The sequence below is a fragment of the Vigna umbellata genome, chromosome 5, assembly GCF_029865625.1.
Source record: "Vigna umbellata cultivar VRB3 chromosome 5, Vumbellata_1.0, whole genome shotgun sequence".
In the NCBI taxonomy this organism is placed as follows: Eukaryota; Viridiplantae; Streptophyta; class Magnoliopsida; order Fabales; family Fabaceae; genus Vigna; species Vigna umbellata.
The window spans coordinates 64,154,406-64,173,526 of NC_142169.1; the positions used below are offsets into that span (position 1 = coordinate 64,154,406).

The 19,121-nt window shown below is 26.3% G+C and overlaps 2 pseudogenes; both read right to left on the bottom strand.

Moving 5' to 3' along the window:
- Positions 1-5,203: 5,203 nt before the first annotated feature.
- LOC148198803 (putative lipid-binding protein AIR1B pseudogene) lies at positions 5,204-5,773 on the bottom strand (annotated as a pseudogene).
- Positions 5,774-10,579: 4,806 nt separating this feature from the next.
- Positions 10,580-11,262, bottom strand: LOC124819680 (putative lipid-binding protein AIR1B pseudogene; annotated as a pseudogene).
- Positions 11,263-19,121: the final 7,859 nt, after the last annotated feature.

Sequence of the window (19,121 nt, forward strand, 5' to 3'; positions counted from 1 at the left end):
TAGATTTCTTTTTAAATGTATATTTTTGTTATATGAGTTCTTATTCGGATACTGAGCATAACTGATAAGTGACAAGATTTTAAAGAGGTTAGAGTTAAGTTCTAAATGTGAGAGTGAATGTTTATTAGTAAGTAAATATATTTTAAGAAATATTAATTGTATTGTTAGAATTAGCATGAATTGTGAATTTATATGTAGTTTTATCATTTTGAAAAATACATTATATTAAATTTTAGATGTACGTTAAGCTTGTAATTGCATCTGGGTCCACTGTTTTAGCCAGATTCTTTCGTTAAGTGACAACTAATTTTAGTATAAGAAATATATTTCTTTTAAGAAGAGGAGATATAAAAGATAAAAATTTATATTTCATAATTATACATAAAAATTAGATTTTTATCGATTAGTTATTCGTTGGTTTAATAGTATTTTTTAATTTTTACATTTGTAATAATAACTCAATAAATTTGATTTATTTATATTTGGCTTAATATGACATGTATATATTTTAAAAGGATTCAATTTGTTCTTTTACATTAAATCAAGAATCACTAATTCTATAAAATATAAGAACCATATTAAATAAAAAAATAAAATAAAAACATTAAATAAAAAATATATAAAACAAAATTATTAAATCAATGCTATAATTATAAAGACAAAAAATACTATTAAGTCTTACTCACTTGTAGAAACAAAATATATAATTTCTTTAGTTTATTTTCTTACTTCTTTTTAAGACGTGTATTAATTAGACGAGTGTATATGTATACTGATTATATTGAGTGAGTTTATCGATGTATTAATTGAATGAGTCTAACAATGCATATCAAACTAATCTTTCCATATACTGATTGAAAGAATATAGCAAAAAGATTATAGGAGATTGTCCATATAATAATTAGATGAGTATAACAAAATATATTATACAAGTAATTTCATATATTGATTATACGAGTATAATAAAAAATATTAAACAAGTATGTGAATACATTGATTACATGAGCAAAGCAAAATACATTAGATGAGATTATCAATGTATTTATTAAACTAGTATAGCTAGTAATACACATTAGACAAGTTTTTCATCACTAAATTAGACGAGTCTATTAATATAAAAATTTGTTCTTTTATCGCTTAGATGAGTTTATTCAAACATTTATTAGATGAATATAACAAAAAAACATTACACATGTCTAGTAATACACATTAGATGAGTCTATTCATATACTGATTAGATGAGTATAACAAAAGGTATTAGACGAATCATTCCATACATTGATTTTTTATATGCTTTAAGAATACATATTAAATAAGTATGTTCATACATTGAATAGACGTGTCTTGTAACATACATTAGATGAGTTTGTCTATAGACTAATTACATCTATATAACAATATATGTTAGACAAGTTTGTTCATACAGAAATTAGATGAATTTATTAATACACATTAGACTAATTTATTCATTATATGATTAAGCGAGTCTTGCAATTAGGGATGACAATGAGTCGGGTCGGGTACGGATAGTGTCTACCCGCTACCCGACCCCAAAAAAAAAATCTACCTGTTACCCGCTCGCTACCCGCATGGATACAACTTTAAAAAATACTCGTGAGTATTTCAAAACTCGCGAATACTCGCAGGTATCCGCAAACCTACAAATATTTAAAAAATATATATGTTTATAAAATATTAAAATAAAATTATAAAAAAATATATAAAATATAATATAAATTAAATTACATATAAATTAAAATTTAATTTTAATTAAACTTAACTTAATAAAATATAAATTAAATTTTTATTTTTATTTTTTACAAATACGGATAGTATAATACCCGCACCCGACCCATTTATAAGCGGGTATTAAAATACACACTACCTGCAATATACATTACACAAGTTTGTCCATACACTGATTAGACGAGTCTAACCATACACAATAGGGGAATCTATCCATATAGATTAGACGAGTCTAACAAGATATATTCAATAAGTTTGTCAATGCATTGATTGAATGAGTCTAGCAATTCATGTTACATTAATCTAATTATCCACTAATTTATATTTTTAGCGAGTCAATTCTACTTATCTCTACATATTCTTTGTATTTTTAGAGAGTTTATATATAAACTTATAAATTATTTTTAAGGCTAATTCTATTTAAAACTTAATTATAAATTTAAAAATATTTATTATTTTTTTCTCGATCTTTAATTCTCTTAATAAATACAAACCAAAAGTAGACTGTTTAAATCTAATTTAAAATAATAAAAAACATACAAGTCAAGCTTCTCCGACTGCACATCAAACATAATTCACTTGAATCGTGCTTCAGGTGCACAACTTTACTTAAAGATAAATTCGTGTTTTTTTTTATATATATTTCAATGCATCACCAAATTTAATTAAAGAAAAATAGTATACTTTTACCTCGACTTTATTAAAAAAAATAACGATAAAATCGTTTTATATAATCACGATTTCTCTAAGATTTTCAAACTCTTGAAATAAAAAATAACTTCTTTACTTCGTTTATTTATTGATAATTTTGAAAAAGAATTGTGGTAGATTGGTAAATATTGTTAGAAGTGGACTTGAGGCCTAACTCATCTCCACAAAACCGGCTTGTAAGGTGAGGTCTGCACCCACTTATATACTTTAATTTGGCCTTATCTCTAGTCGATATTAGACATTAATGGGTGGTCCAATAGCAGCCCGATAATGGGTGGAACAATATGCCCAACAAACAACCAATAATGCTAGGATAGGCTCTAACCATAGCTCTGATACCATGTTAGAAGTGGACTTGAGGCCTGACTCATCCCCACAAAACCGGCTTGTAAGGTGAGGTCTGCACTCACTTATATACTTTAATTTGGCCTTATCTCTAGTCCAACAAATATTCCTCTTATTTTCACGGTGTGCGAGAAACTAAACCCTCATCAATTAAATTATATTATTTTCACTTTTAACTTTTAAAAAACCGAGGAAAAATTAATAGGAGAATTGGAAAATAAAATACAAAGATTAAAATTAAATAATTTTTTTTGTTTTAATTAAAAATGAATAATTTTAAAATAAGAAAATATAAATTATTTTATTTAAATTGAAAGAAAAGTATTATTATTTTATTATTATGATTATAAAAGGCTATTACAACTATGGTTATCTTATGGTGATACATAATTGAACGTGAGACTGTTACATTTTTTTTTCCAATATATCATATATTTCTTATTTATTTATTTCCAAATATTTTTCATTGAACTTTACTCGTTTAACTTTGTCCTCTTCTCTCCTTCAAACTCCAATATCCCATCCTCTTTCTGCGGTACATAAGGTTCTCTTCTGAGTGCCAAATGCAAGAATCATGAAATTGCAACAAAAACTACCACTTTCTCATGCACGGTTGGTGATATGGGTGTCCTAAAACTGTCCAATTGTAAGTTTGGTATGGAATGCTTGCAATAACAAATAGATAGAGGAGCAGAGAGTGAATCCAAACAGTAAAAAATCATTTTTTACAGCATAATTTTTGTAGTTTCAGAAAAATAAAACAGAACTTAGCTTGGAAGAAAATATATGTTTATTTGTTGTTGATCAAAGAAAAAAACACCTTTCTTTAACTAGTGGAGGCATTACAATGCTATCAAGCATCCACCTATATATACACACACTTATACACATATTTTCAAAAATGTCATGGTTTTAAAAGACTTTACCTAGATATATCAAAGTATAGACTTTAGTTCTAAGTTAAACCAAAGCCTATATCCATCTACATATGCCTTGGTCTCCTCTCACTCTCGTTGTTTGTTCTCCTTCTTGATCTTGTTCTCGTGACGACTTTGTTTTGAGTTGTTAGTACTGATCTTAGTTTTGGACTTCGAGAAGTAGACTTCATTTCTTAACCAAAACTTATTTTCTCCTTTTTTTTTTACTTTATCTAGATATGCTTCAGTTGTAAAACTAAAGCATAACATAAAAAAACTCGAGGTCACAACTCATTGTTATACAAGTGTTAGGATGGATTACATAGATGTAAATGTGACTTAGCCACTAAATTTTGGTTATACACAAAGATTTGTGGTTTATAAAAAAAATGTTTTGAATGCTTGAACTTGAATGGTATTGAATTTTGTTTGATGAATGATTGTTTGAAATGTTTTGAATTGAGTATTTATTAATATGTTATGTTGATATAGAGATTAGATGAGTTAGTTGTAGAGTTTCATTAATTTAGGTTTTGAATCCTTCTTTATGATAGCTTATGAAATTTATATAAACAAAAATAAGCATACTTTGAGTTACTAATGTTGAAATTTGTGTAAGTAAAAGATAATGTTTGAACAAACTCTAGTTTAGATTGATGATTTGAATTGTTTAAAAATAGTATTACTAAAATGGTTTTGAAAATATATTTGAAGATTGATTTTATTATATTGCTAAAATTTATTTTTATGATATTTTCACGTAAGTGAAAGAGTATAAACTGCGACTTTACTTATTTTGGTTAAGCAAAAATAAAGTTAAAAATAACACTGGAACTCAACTCAATTTCTATTCAATTTTTACTCAAACAAACATATGTTTGCCAAGTTAAAAGAATTCATCTTTTCTTTTAGTAACTTTAGTTCATTAAATGATAATGTTTTTACAAATACAAATTAAATATTAATTTTTATATGTAATTGATTTATGATTTTATTTAAATAATTTATATTATATTATAATGACTAATGAGACTGATGGACTTTACATAATGGAATTTGATTAAGTATTGACAGGTTATATCTACACAGCATTCAAGTTTTTAATAATAGAACTTAAAAAAAAACTATCTCTATGTTATATTTTTAATAATTAAACTTTGAAACAGTTAAAACATTAATACAAACATATCATCGGAATAAAGATTCGACACTAGTTAGTTGAATTGTCATACGACATATATAATAAGCTTGACCTAATTTCATACTCCAGTTCACTTCATGTTTAAGCCGGAAAGCAAATTGTAACGACAACTTTTAGTTCAAAAGATGGAAACTGATTTTAATATCATTACTAGAACAATCAACGCCTTTTCTACTCAAAGATAGTACAAAACCCAAAAGAAAGAGAAGCAAACAACTTAATCAGTTCTCAACCAAAGGACTGTTATCATGTTTCAGAAGCAGGACGATAAACAAAGCGAGGAGGAAGATAAAAACCTCGTTTACCAAACGTTCATTTATTGCTATAGTATTATTATAGTGTCCACAACATGATGCAGACACGAATAGTAATACATCCTTAACTTAAAACACGGAAAAACAAAGAACGGTAGGAAGTAACAGAACATCTTGTGTTCTTATTTGCAAGTGTAGGTGGTCTTTTTGCGTCCACAGGTGTTTAATAGTAGGTTGATGGGAATGTCTAGGTTAATGCTGACTATTCCCCCGAGGTTGAGCTTGAGAACAGCGCAGAGGCACACGGCGGCTTCAAGGTCAATAAGGCCACCGATGAGGGGACAGCAATTACGGTCAGGTTTAAAAGGGGGCAGCAAAATGTTGGCGCAAACTTGCAATTCCGGGCACTTAATCTGTTCGTTATGATGGGCAATTTGGGTGTTGCAGCTGACCATGGAAAAGAAAAGGAGGTTGAGAGAGAGCATAAGGGCAATGGATGAAACACTCTTGGAACCCATTTTCCAAACAACTACAGTGATTAGTTTCTCTTGAAGGTTGAACAAAATGCTCTTGCTTGTCAAAGGTTGTTGAAATTTGCCACAATTTATAGAGAAGATGTGTGGTTTTTTTCTTCTTTTCATATGCTTAGTTTCCGGATATTAATGGCCAAACTTTATGCCTTGGACTGTTAATAGGTTTGATTGGTAACTGATGAAGTTTACACTACTTCACGCAAACCTACATAAATTATTCTCTTTTTCTATCCTCTCCAAAATAATACTATTTTTAGTTTTTTAAATTTCTCAAAATAATATTTTTTTCGTACTTTTTTAATAATGGGTAATATTTTTTTGTACTGAGTTTTGTTAAAAAAACACTTTTGAATAAAAATTATTAAAATTTGTATGGGTTTATGTAATTTGCTTATTTAACTTTTTACTTTTTTAAGCAGTAAATGTTGCTTCTTCAATAACTGAGTTCTTAAGTTTGAGCACGACATCTTTACACGTAATTAAAAACGTATATATTACCTCTTTCCCAAAATCCTACTATTTTCGTATTTTTAGTGTTGCTCGTTGTTCTGGGCTAAACTAGTATATGGAATATTTTTTTCTATAATAATATTCTTTTAAAGTTTCCTATTTTACTTTTTTTATAATAATATATGCATATATGTTATATAAGATTATATAAAAACATAGAGTTAAATTTTAAGTGAAAATTAAAAATAGTGTACTTTAAAATTTTAATTCAATTTATTCTTTCAACTTTAAAAATAGGTAGATTTAACAATTCTAGTATAATTTTGTTAAATTTATTTGATATTATATCAAATAAATTTAACAAAAGGTGTGTTGGAAGTTCCCCATCAAGTAAAGATAAAACCAATTTATAATATATAAGTGGGTGCAAACCTTATCTTACAAGCCGGTTTTGTGGGGTTGAGTTAGACTTAAAGTCCACTTTTTAAAATGGTATCAAAACTATAGTTAGAGTCTATCTTAGCGATATTTGTTATTTGTTGGGTATGTTGTCTCACCCACTATCTGGCCCTTATCAGACCACTCATTGATGTTTAGTCTCATGCTCGAGATAATGTTTATACATCGACATAAAGGGAGTGCGTTAGAAGTTTCACATTGATTAGAGATAAGACTTAAAGTTCACTTCTTAACAATAATTAAGAATATACCGAATTTTGAAAATTACACTTCAATATAAAAATATGATCTTTTATTGTTAATATAGAACGATATTATAATTAATAACTTTTATTACTTTATTATTGAATAACAGAGAATGATAGTAAAACAATCTATTCATGCTGATGATGTAAAAGCATCTAAGACTATTTCATTATCCAAGAGTCTTTTTATATTAAGTATAATATACTTTTATATTAGCCACAAAGTATTACAATTCTTAACACATAAATACAAATGGAGATAATGAAGAAATATAATAATCATATTATCAAATTAACGAAAAAATCAAACAAGTGACTCAGTTAAAAGATATAAATATTATGAATATTCAATAAAATAAAAATAAAAAACTTAATAAAAAATACAATAAACAATTTAAACATAATTAAACCTATAAATATTTCAAAAAATATGACTGCTAAAATCAAATAGAAAGAATAGTATTTTTAGTTTTCTATTTTTTAAATTATATATATATATATATATATGAGTTTGTTAACTTTATGTAGTATACCAAATTTTAATATACCCTATTTATAAAAGAAGATATACTTTAAAGGTTATCTAAATTAGCAAACTTGTCTGTATATATAGTCTCGCTTTATATCGAAAAGATACACAAAAGGTAATTAAGAAGTCAAGGATAGTTTTGATTCAATACAAGTTAATTAAATATTTTTAATCACTATGCCAGAGCATCAAAAAGATATTTCGGAACTAGAGTTTTGTATTAAATGTAATATTTATTATTAGAAATCATAGTATTTTATTCAGATACACAATAAAGGGATCAATTTCTTATTGTATCTATTATAAACTTAAATACCACAATATAATTAAATATTAGTATTTTTAGTATTTCTAAGCACAAATAATATGAATAATTCTATCATCTTCTTCATTACACTTAGTTTGTTCTATACTTTTACTATTTTCTTTTATGATTTACTCTAATAAAGTTTTATAAGATTTATATTTTTATTAATATTTCATTTGATTGCAGGTAAAAATATATAATTTTGAAATGCAAAAAAAATTAAATTATATTTTTATGATATATGGTCTTATGGACATATTTCATTTTTAAAATAAGAAGTTAGCAATTACAATTTAGTAACAGCTTTTATTTTTCATTATTTGTGTGAAAGTATGTTTTGAATTGTGTTTGAAAGTTTCACATTATTAAAAATAGTGTGAAATTTATAATATACAGGTGAAAGTAAATTTCTTCTATTAGTTAATTTTTATATAATTAAATTAATTTTAAAATCTACTTATTCACATATTATTAGAATTATGAGTTAAAGTTTATCGTAATAAAATTTATTGCGTTAAGTCAATACTATTTCATTTCTTATTAAACCGCTATATGTCTTACTGTAATATATTAAAAATTTTATCGACTAAAAATAAAACTAATTATAATACATAATTTAATTAAATGTGAACAAGTTAGTTTTATTTAACAAATCGTACATTAAATTTTTGTATAAACAATATTAATAGTATGATCATGTAAGTACTTGAAATTTGACAAAAGAAATGTTGTTCAGAAAATGAAAATTTGTTTGAGTTTATTTGAATGTTTGAGAGTTTGGGTTAGTCTCTATTTTATGTTTGTTTAAGTAGCACATTTATGGATTAAATGACAAATGTTTTTCAAAAGATAGATGGTTTCCTCACGTGACATATTTTTATTCTAAAAAAATAAATCCATCAGACATAAAATGATATGTGAAAAATTATATAAAATGTATGTATGAGTTAGACATATACACACTAGAAGACTCCAAAGACTGTTTTTGTGTCTCCAATCATCCAAAGCTCAACTCCCTTCGAGTTACAAGAAGATAAAGGGCTTCATTTCCAATATCAGCAAGGCTATGCTCAACGCTAACGTGTATAAAATTTCAGGTTACTCTTTACAATATTGGCTTTCAACAGTAGTCAAGGGACGCTCAATGGTGAGCTCTTTGTAAAGAGCTTAGAGACAAGAAGGTGGCATTTAGCTGCAAGAATATGGTACTCAGGGCCACCTAGACTTAAGATCTCTCTTTTAATGTTTTTCCTGCTTCTCTGTAAAGAGAAGCAATGGTTAAGGGGCGCTCAGTATGAGATCTCTGTAAAGAGCTCACTCAGCACCATCTAGACTTTAAAATCTCTCTTTTGATATATTTCTTTTACTTTTTTAGGTTGCTAAGCTATTTGATTTGATAGAAGGTTTTTGTATAACAAAAATAGATGAAAAAAAAATTAAAAAAATAAATTAATAAGTGTAATCCAAAATATAAATATTTATAAAAACACAATGAAAATTTGAAGATTAAGCAAAATACAAGTTAGAAAAGAATTAATCTTTGTTAATAAATTAATGTTCAAACATTAAATTATTACTTGTCCTACTCTTTTATTAATGTATTTATTTATTTTCTTTGCTTTGTGTTGGCTAAACCAACATTTATAAAAGTTAAAAATTATTTTATATCCGTAGCTTGGCCTTGGACTGTCACTTTTGTTAATAAAAAGTATTTTTTAGTGATGATTTGATCCACACAAGGTTAATGTTTTTATTTTTATTTACTGATTAGTTTGCATTCGTTTTTAATGAATTTAATTCACTATATGTTTTTTTTATTGACTCTGATAACATCAATCGTATATACATCTAAATGAAAAATTAAATATTAATTGATAGTTGATATAATAATATGTGAAATATTAGGTCCAACTAAAACCAAATTTCAATCAAACCCGTTCTTACAAATTTGTTATTTTATATAAAACAAATATTTTTATATAGAATAGGTTAATTAAAAATGTTATAGAAGATTATTGGTGAAGAAAGTTAATAGTTTTTGTTAGAAACGTTGAGAGCTCGAACTAGAAGGTTCTGAGTGGAGAAAGGAGAATTAATAAATAACTAGAAATATTTAAATATGATAACAAATGAGTCAAATTCATATAAAACAAATTTAAATAATTAATTTATAAATCTTATTTTCATATAATATAATTGCAAAAGAAAATTAGTCCTCAAAACTGAACATTAGTACCGTTAGAAAAATTAATTGTATAAAACCTAGACTTGGACGGAGGTGGCCCTAAAATTATAGAAACGTTAAAAGTCTCTAGATAACGAAGGATTAGGTTGAGTTTTTTTTTTAAATATAGATACGGAAGAATAAATAAATAAATAAAATTAAAATATTGTTACAAATATAAAAATGAAAAGGGCTAAATATTTTTGTAGTTAATTTGAAATTAATTATTGTTTAAAATTTTTATATTTAAATCTTTAAAAATGAATTAATATAATTATTTTAACGTAAAGATGATAATTTTTTTTTTAAATATTCCAGATTAGCATTTGAAGTATCTCTCAAGGTGTAAATAATTTAAATATTAAATTAAAAAATTGGACACATTAAAAAAATCTAATGTAATTGATTTTATAAAAATTATATTTATTTATTTTTAAAATTTAAGAATTAAAGTGTTCAGAAATTTGAAACATAAATAAATTTAAATTTTAGATCAAAATTTAGATATTAAAAGTATATTTAACCTAAATAAAAAAAAGGATTATATTTATATTTATATACATGAACTTGAACGATTAAGGATATGTTTCTTTATTTTTGTTACAACAGTTCAAATCCTGATGAAGTTGAGTTTAATTGAAATTTGAAGGTTTGCATCTGAAAAGATAAGCATGTCTCGAATGATTTGTATACTAAGTATATTGAAGGTTTCAATACGAGACGATAATCAAAGATAGCGAAGAGCAAGATAAATTAGATCCCCTTCGAGAAGAAGAACAACAACACAATTGGATTTGCTCAACTTGTCTATTTATTAGCATTATAGAACAAGAAACATAGAGCAATACGTCATTAACCTTAAATTCAGACAAAAGATAGAGCAAGAAAGATAGTAACCCAACAGCATATGATGAAGGAGAGACATGCATGTATGTATGTTCTCATTCGCAATGGTGGGTGGTCTGTTTGCGGCCACAGGTTTCTAATAGAAGGTTGATGAGAATGTCTAGGTTAACCTTGATAATTCCGAGGTTGAGCTTGAGAATGTCGCAGAGGCACACGGCGGCCTCAAGGTCAACAAGACCAGCGATAAGAGGGCAGCAATTGGGGTCAGGTTGAAAAGGGGGCAGCAGAACGCCGGCGCAAATCTTCAATTCCGGGCAGTTAGCTGGTGGTGGAGTGGCAGCGGTTAGGGTGTTGCAGCTGACCATGGAAAAGAAAAAGAGGTTGAGAGATAGGAGAAGGGCAATGGATGGGGAACTCATGGAAGCCATTTTCAAAACGCAATTTCTCTTCAAAGCTTATTGCTTAACAATTGCTCTTGTTTGTGCTGGCTAGAGCTCAACTCTAAGAGGAAATTTATAGCTGGTGTCCACAAGAAAACAAATTACTACTATTCCATTCTCATGCAGTAAAACAAAATATTATTTTTAAAATGTCATCCTTGTAAAATAAAAAAATATAAATATATATAAACAAATTAAAGTTATAATATTATAAATAAATGTAATTAAATAAAATTTGTTTATACTTACAAAGAGTCTGATTTTTTCTCTCACTACAGAGCATGCAGGAACTATGATTTATTTTTTCAGTTGGTGGCATCATTTATTAAAATCAGATCCAAAAATAAGACATTATTATATTATTATACAGTTTTAATGTTATTGATTATAATTTATATGGTAGTGGTTAAAGTAAAATGGATGTGTTGCAGCGGTAAGTATATTTATTTCTCCTTCCATTTCACACGGATTAATGATAAATATATTACTTTTTTAAGTCTTTTTGTAAATGACATTTTAAGTAAAAAATAATTTAAGGAAAAATTAGAATCTTTTTTTAATGGACATCTCGAACGGAGACTTCTTTGTAAAGTTTTTAAAACTATTTATGTTTTCTGATTCTCTCAATAGTGTGATCCTCTAAACTTATCCCTTTTAAGAATGTATTGCATAAATGATAAAGAATTTCAAAAAAACTTCATATCTTCATATCTTTTATATTTTACTAAATATATATTAAATAAATTTTACTTAGCATTTGATTCGTTTTACTTGAAAATGAGTGTTTTCATGCAGAAACGATGCTGATCAATAAGTAATTTTAACTTTTTATGGCTAAAGCCGTTGTTAATTGGGAGTAATAAACTGTACAAGAGAATTAGTCCTAAATGTAGCAGTTGTAAAAAAAAAAATCTTAATATATATATATATATATATATATATATATATAAACTCCCCGTTTTTTTCAATGTGTCTTAATTCTAGAAATAATACACGTTACTTTTTATTTGCATCTTTAAAATTTTAATAATATATCTTTCGATGTTTTCTATTAATAGTTTGTGTTTTGTTTATATAGAAGTAATAATTTACACATATTTATCGTATAATAGAGAGAAAAAAAATTGAGAAAGTAAAAAAATCATGACAATTTATAGAAAGATGTGTGGTTTTTGTTTTCCATATGATGAGTTCCGGATATGAATGATGGCCAAAGTTTAGGTTTAAAATAATATGGTTTTTAAAATAATATTTCATACCATTAATGAATCTTTCGATATATAAACTATTAAAATTACTCTTAACCCTTTTATATCATAGATGAGTCTTCGGATGAAAGAATCACAAAGAGACTAAACTAAATAAACTGAATCCAATCACATAGAGACTAAACTAAATCAAACTTGAATTTAATCAGATATAAAACTTGACATCACTGTTATATTACAAAGATATACAATCCTCCCTTTTTCTTCAAATCATCCCTCCACATCCACTTGTTACTCCAGATTGTTCTGGATAAATTATTATGCGGAATAATTTTCTATAAAATGCTTTTGAGATTTCCGATTTTGGTTTTTCTATAATAATATATGCATATATGTAAAGTAAGATTATAAAAGAAATAAGAATATAAATAATAAAAGAGTAAGTTAAAATGCATTGAATTTTCAAAATTACATATCAATAAAGGTAAAGATATTTCAAAAATATGGCCAATTAACATGAAATAGAAAGAATAGTCTCTTTTATTTTTTTTATTACAAAGAATAGTATTTTCAATTATATATAGTTTCACTCATATTGAAGATATTCCAAAATAATTAAGAAGTCAAGGATAGTTTTGATAAAATAAAAACAAATGTTTTTAATCAATGGATTTAGATTTTTAAATAGACTTGAGTAAAAGTTAAATGTAATATTTATAAATTAGTCTCTAATAGTTAATAAAAGACTAATTTACAATAATAACTAAAACTTTGGAAGTTAATATTAGAGATAAATTTATATTTTAATTTATTCAATAATTATAATTTTTTATTAATATCAGAAACTATTTAGATACTAATTATCTTTAAAATGATATATAACTAACTTAATCAATATAATTATTAATTATTTTTTGTTTCTAAATGTAATTGTTATTTAATAATTTTATTTAGTGATCAAATCTTGACAAACATTGAATTGTGTTTACTCTTTGTCATTTGGAAATCCTTGTAACATCCCAATATCTCATATTGGATAATTCATAATTTATATATTGTAACATTACATTTACGGTAATATCCCGTAATCTCACACTTATAAATTCATAGTTAATATATGTCTACACATGTTTTAAACTCAAATTTCAACTATGAACTCATAAATATAATTCGAATTCTTCTAACTTATTCTTCTGTCTCTCTCTTCATTGGCACTGGATCAGACGACATTCCTTCATCTGCTCCCGTATAACATCACGCATTATACGATCATCGCATTCACATGCACACACAAGTAAGGGTGAGCTAACATGCAACAAATCATTTATAAAACATGTATAATTACCTTGATATAAACATCATATAATAATTATGTTCGACACCCTCATACCACAATTCCTATTAGATACTCGTCTCACAATACCCAATAGACACCACAATACCCAATAGACACTCATCCGGATGATACGTTGATGAGCGGTCACGGGAGGTTATGCACTTGTAATGACTTCTACTTCTTTTTACAAATACACTTTCAAAATACTTCATACCATTCACAAGGTTAATCCCCTCACTATGTCCAAAACCGGCACATAGACCAGGACCTCCTGCTCCTCTCACCACATAATTCATCCCTCTCTACTTGAGACTAGATGATTATTAGAGTATCAGGATAACCTCCAACTACGGGACCCTCAACATCAACATATACCCAAATACCATAATATTACTGAATCTCTCCACGAGACTCATGCCATACTCATTTTCCTCAACTCACATTATACCCCTACAAAATCTCCCCATAATACTCATAACATGTTCAGATGCATAAATTCAAATGCAATATAATAAAATACAATCATCGCATAAATCACACAAATTCAATATATTGCATAATAATTTAACAGTACTCAATCTGTTCAATAGGATTTAAGTTAAAAACTTGTCGAGTAGACTTCCAGGAAAGAGAGGTGCGTCACAATGGACAACTTAAGTACCAAGTCTTTCCTTAGCCAAAGTGTTCCTCAACTAGTTTTTAACAAATTTCTTATTTACAGATTTAAAACAACAGCATATAATATTCACACCGAAATTTAATATAGATATCAAAAAAACTAGAAATTTAGCAATATTGAGATCCCTGAGAAGATACGAAATTAATATCTCTAAATCTGTAACTCCGATTTCAAATCTGAATGGTCACAATAATTCACTATTTGTTATAAACTACATATTAAAATTTCAGGTTGATCCAACGGTTAACTAGATAGATATTGAGGTTTTACCGAGGTAACTCAGGTGCAAAATTTTAAGTGGTTTTCGGTTATACTCAAAATGCGGAACTAATTTCCCTAATCACAGACATTTAATTACAAATCTGAACGGTCAAAATGACTTAATATGTCTTATGAATTACATACTAAATTTTGGGCTCAATCTAACGGTAGATGAAATATATATGAAATTTGTACCATGATAGCTTAAGAACAACAATACAGTGTTCATCCGATTGTTTCACACTTTCGAAATTTCTTTCTCTAAACATAGACCTTCAATTACAAATCCGATCGGTCAAATTGTATTAATATGTCCTAAGAATCATATATCAAATTTTGAGGTTGATCTAACGGTTAAATAGGTCAAAATCTATATTTTTACCGAGACAACTTAGTAACAGAACTACAGGGTGACTAATTTACTCAAACTTGCAGTATTTATTTCTCCAAGTACAGACTTCTATTTTCAAATCCGAACGGTCAAAGTTTAGTAATAGGTCTTAGGATTCACATACTAAAATTTTAGCTAAATCCAACGGTGAAAACTATTAATAGAAAATTTTCATAACAGTAACTCGAAAATAAGAAATTATAATAATGAAAACTAAATTTATATAAGTGAATAGATAACTACCATTACCAAAATTTTAACATACTCATAACTCATATTCATTATCATAACATGGATAAAAAAAATCATATACAAGAAGGATTAGCTCCCCTACCTCTATTCCAGACTTAATCTCCTGCTCCGAATTTGTTTCCCCGAAACCCTTCAGAACCTCTACTCTTCTTGCAACTAAAAATTTCTCCCTAACTCTTTCTTCTCTATTTCTCAAGCTCTCACTTGATTCCTCTTTTCTTGGTGCAAAATACCCTTCCCTCCCATGGCTATTTATAGTAAAAAAAAAATTTACTATTCATTAATATTTTAATATTATTTATTATTTTAATATTATTTAAAAATAATATTTCAATCATTTTCTCACCAAATCTGATCCTAATTTCTACCTACTACTTTCTTCCATGCTAAGGAATCTTAATGCTGAAAATTTATTTTTACTATTTACTTTTTACTATTTACTATTTACTTTTTACTATTCCATTTAAAAAAATTTTACTAAATAAGTTACCAAAAATTTGAACCTCTCCTTCTAAAATTACTATAATTTTATATCCAAAATTTACAATTTTATATCCATTAAAATTATTATTACTAATAAAATACTAAAATTTACTACTATAAATATATATATATATATATATATATATATATATATATATATATATATAGATTTTTTTTTTATGGGTCTTACAATCCTCATGTCTAATTTTAATTTGTCATATTAGAGAAGAAGTGAAATTACGAGTATCAATTTATTATTGTTTAATGTATCTAATTGAAATGTTAATGCGTATTGTTATGTGTAATCTATTTCTTTTGAAGAAAATATTGGTTAAACTATTGTTTTTTTTTTTCCTTTTTGTATAATGTCAAGACATTTGAACGTATGAAATTGAGCACTACTTGAATTGTGTATAAGTGAATGTTATTTAATTGAAGAAACTATCATTTTTCCTATTTGTATGAAGAAGCTGAGTAAAAGTTAAATAGAAGTCGAACATCTTCAAATTATTTATCTTCAAACAGCAAAATCAGTGGAACATTAATTTCACTTTTATACTATTAAAAAGATAATTAATAGAGAATTTGCATATTCGTATAGTCATTCAATAAATTTAAAAATATAAACGTGAAATTTATGATTTACTTCTGTGATGGGTATGATTTCTTATATATGTTATAAATTCGGACAATATAAAATGTAATTCCAAATAAAGTACAATATAATTAGAATAGTCTAAAATGTGAATTGAAAATAGATATTTTACATATAATTATTAAAAAATAGATTTTTAAATTTGATTATTTTAAGATGTTTATATTTATTTATATGCTATAAATTAGTCTTATCTAACCAGACTTCCAAAATAATAGCATGATCCAAGTTTAGAATCTTATGATGACACAAACATTTAAAAACGGTGGAGCTTTTTCAACTTCAAAACACATCACGTGCTGCAAATACTGATGAAAATTTGAGGACAACAAATTTGTCATACTATATCTCTGTCCTTTGCGGAAGAATCATGATTCATGACATTAAAATGTATAATGTGAGAGGACAATTTAATTATTGAAAATAATTTATTCGTTTAAACAATTATTTTTAATTGACATTGTTTTCTAATGAGAAAAAAAAATATAGGTATTAGATCATACTAAAGGACATGATAAAGTGTTGGAAAGCATATGTACAATTCATTTACAATTCGTTGTTAAGTTGTAAGAAGATCATTTATAAATATAGGTATTACATGTCTTTTTTTTCATCAGTCACATTAATCATACACACTACAATTTCTCATTTCAATTTTATCAATTTAAACAATTTTACTTTTCACCCACTTTCTCCTTCTTTTTGTCCTTTTTTCACCCTATGCCAACTTAAACTAAGTTGAAATTGTTTGGATTAGGGAGGAGTGAGTAAAATATTTGTATTATTTTTGGTTGAGCAGATAGAAAAAGTTGATTAGTATAATGAATTACAAAAGTTTAACTTTAATAAAAATGAATATTAATTAAAATTTAAAATGATTAATTATAAAGTAATTAATTTATAAAGTTGAAAATAATATTTAAATTTCTTTTGATGATAATATTTATAAAGTTTTATGAATTTAAAAAATAATTAAATTTTTTATATAATTTTATATTTTTATATAAGTTTAATTTGTTTTGTTAATACTTTTATTATGCAAGGAAAATAAAATCAAAATACTAATATCAAATTAAACAGGACGATAAATTAAAAAAAAAGGATGATGATTAAAATTTGTTAGATCAATTCAATGAAATATAATACTTTTCTAAACATTGACTCATGATATCCTTGTAAAATACAATTAATTTGTATGTTATTATGGATATAAAGGGACAATTTAATAATTTTCTTCACACAATTTAATAATTTTCTTCACACAATTTAATACTAACCCTCTAATACCTGAAGGTACTTTTATTTTTAAGGAAAGGAATATTTGTAATATTACCATGGAGTTCTTATAAGTTAGGCTACCGAAAAGCAAATGATTTTGGTGATATGAGTAGCCGAATCAATCCCTTTAAGTTATCCTTCAACTGTATGGTCTCATACTTATACAAGCTCTAGATCCCTCTCATTTTGGTGTTCGATTCTTTTGCACGACGATCACTCCCCGTCCTCGTCAGTGTCCGGGTGTCACAATATTTTGTCAGGTGCATTTACGATCCTTATAATAACTCTAAATAATAATAAAATGTTGAATTAAGATATTTAATTAAAGCATTTAATAAATTATTCATTAAAAAATTAATAAAAATAAATATAAAACGAGAATATAAATCTTGAATGGCGTAAATATATAACTATTTTTTATGTGTTCATGAAAAGAAAGAGTTTTTCTAATGACAAATTTGTCCAGATATTATGAAAAATGCATAAATAAAAAAAACATTATTAATCATACGATAAGTTATCAGGTATTTCAATTTATATATAAGTTGTTAGAAATTTTGACGACTTTAATGAAAAATATTAATACTGAAATTGTCATCACTTTTATAATATTGTTTTTTTTAAAGTAAAAATCTTTTCAAAGTAATTAAGATTTATTTCTAATAATCTTTCTCATTAATCTTAATTAGTATCGGGTTTCAATTAAGTTAGTTTTATTAATATTTGAATTTATCGAGATAGTGATTATTAAACGTAGGTAATAATCTAAAAACGTTGGATAATCAACTAATTAAATAATAAGCAACACTTTTACTTCCTGCACTCCCCAATTTCTTCATGCGACCACTGAAATTTCTAAAATGACCATTTTGCCATCCAAAAACGTGACTTTAGGATTACATATTCCAGAAGTTTTCCAAAACACGTTTATCAGAATTTTCAGAACAACATTTTCAGACTGAAATTTTCAAAACAAAATTTCCAAAACGTTTTGAAACGTATGAAATATGTTTCAAAATAGAATTTCCAAAATGAGATTTCAAAACTAACTTTTCATAACTCAAAATTCCATCTAAAATGAATTTTCAAGGACATCCATACATGAAACTTGTTCCGGAAAGAGTTTTTCAAAACACTTGAAATATGTTCCAGAAAAATTATATGGAATCAGTATTTTATTTTATTTTTTGCATTTTCTATCTTGATCTTCCTCTTCCTGTGCAGCCTTCTCCCCTTCTTCCTCTCCAGCAGCCGTGTAATAGTATAGGTGCTAGAAGCAGTGATAATGGTAATATGCTGTGCTGCAACGAGGAGGGGTGTTTAAGACTTTTCCATGTATTATGGGTATGCAGTTAGTAATTGGGGAGTGCA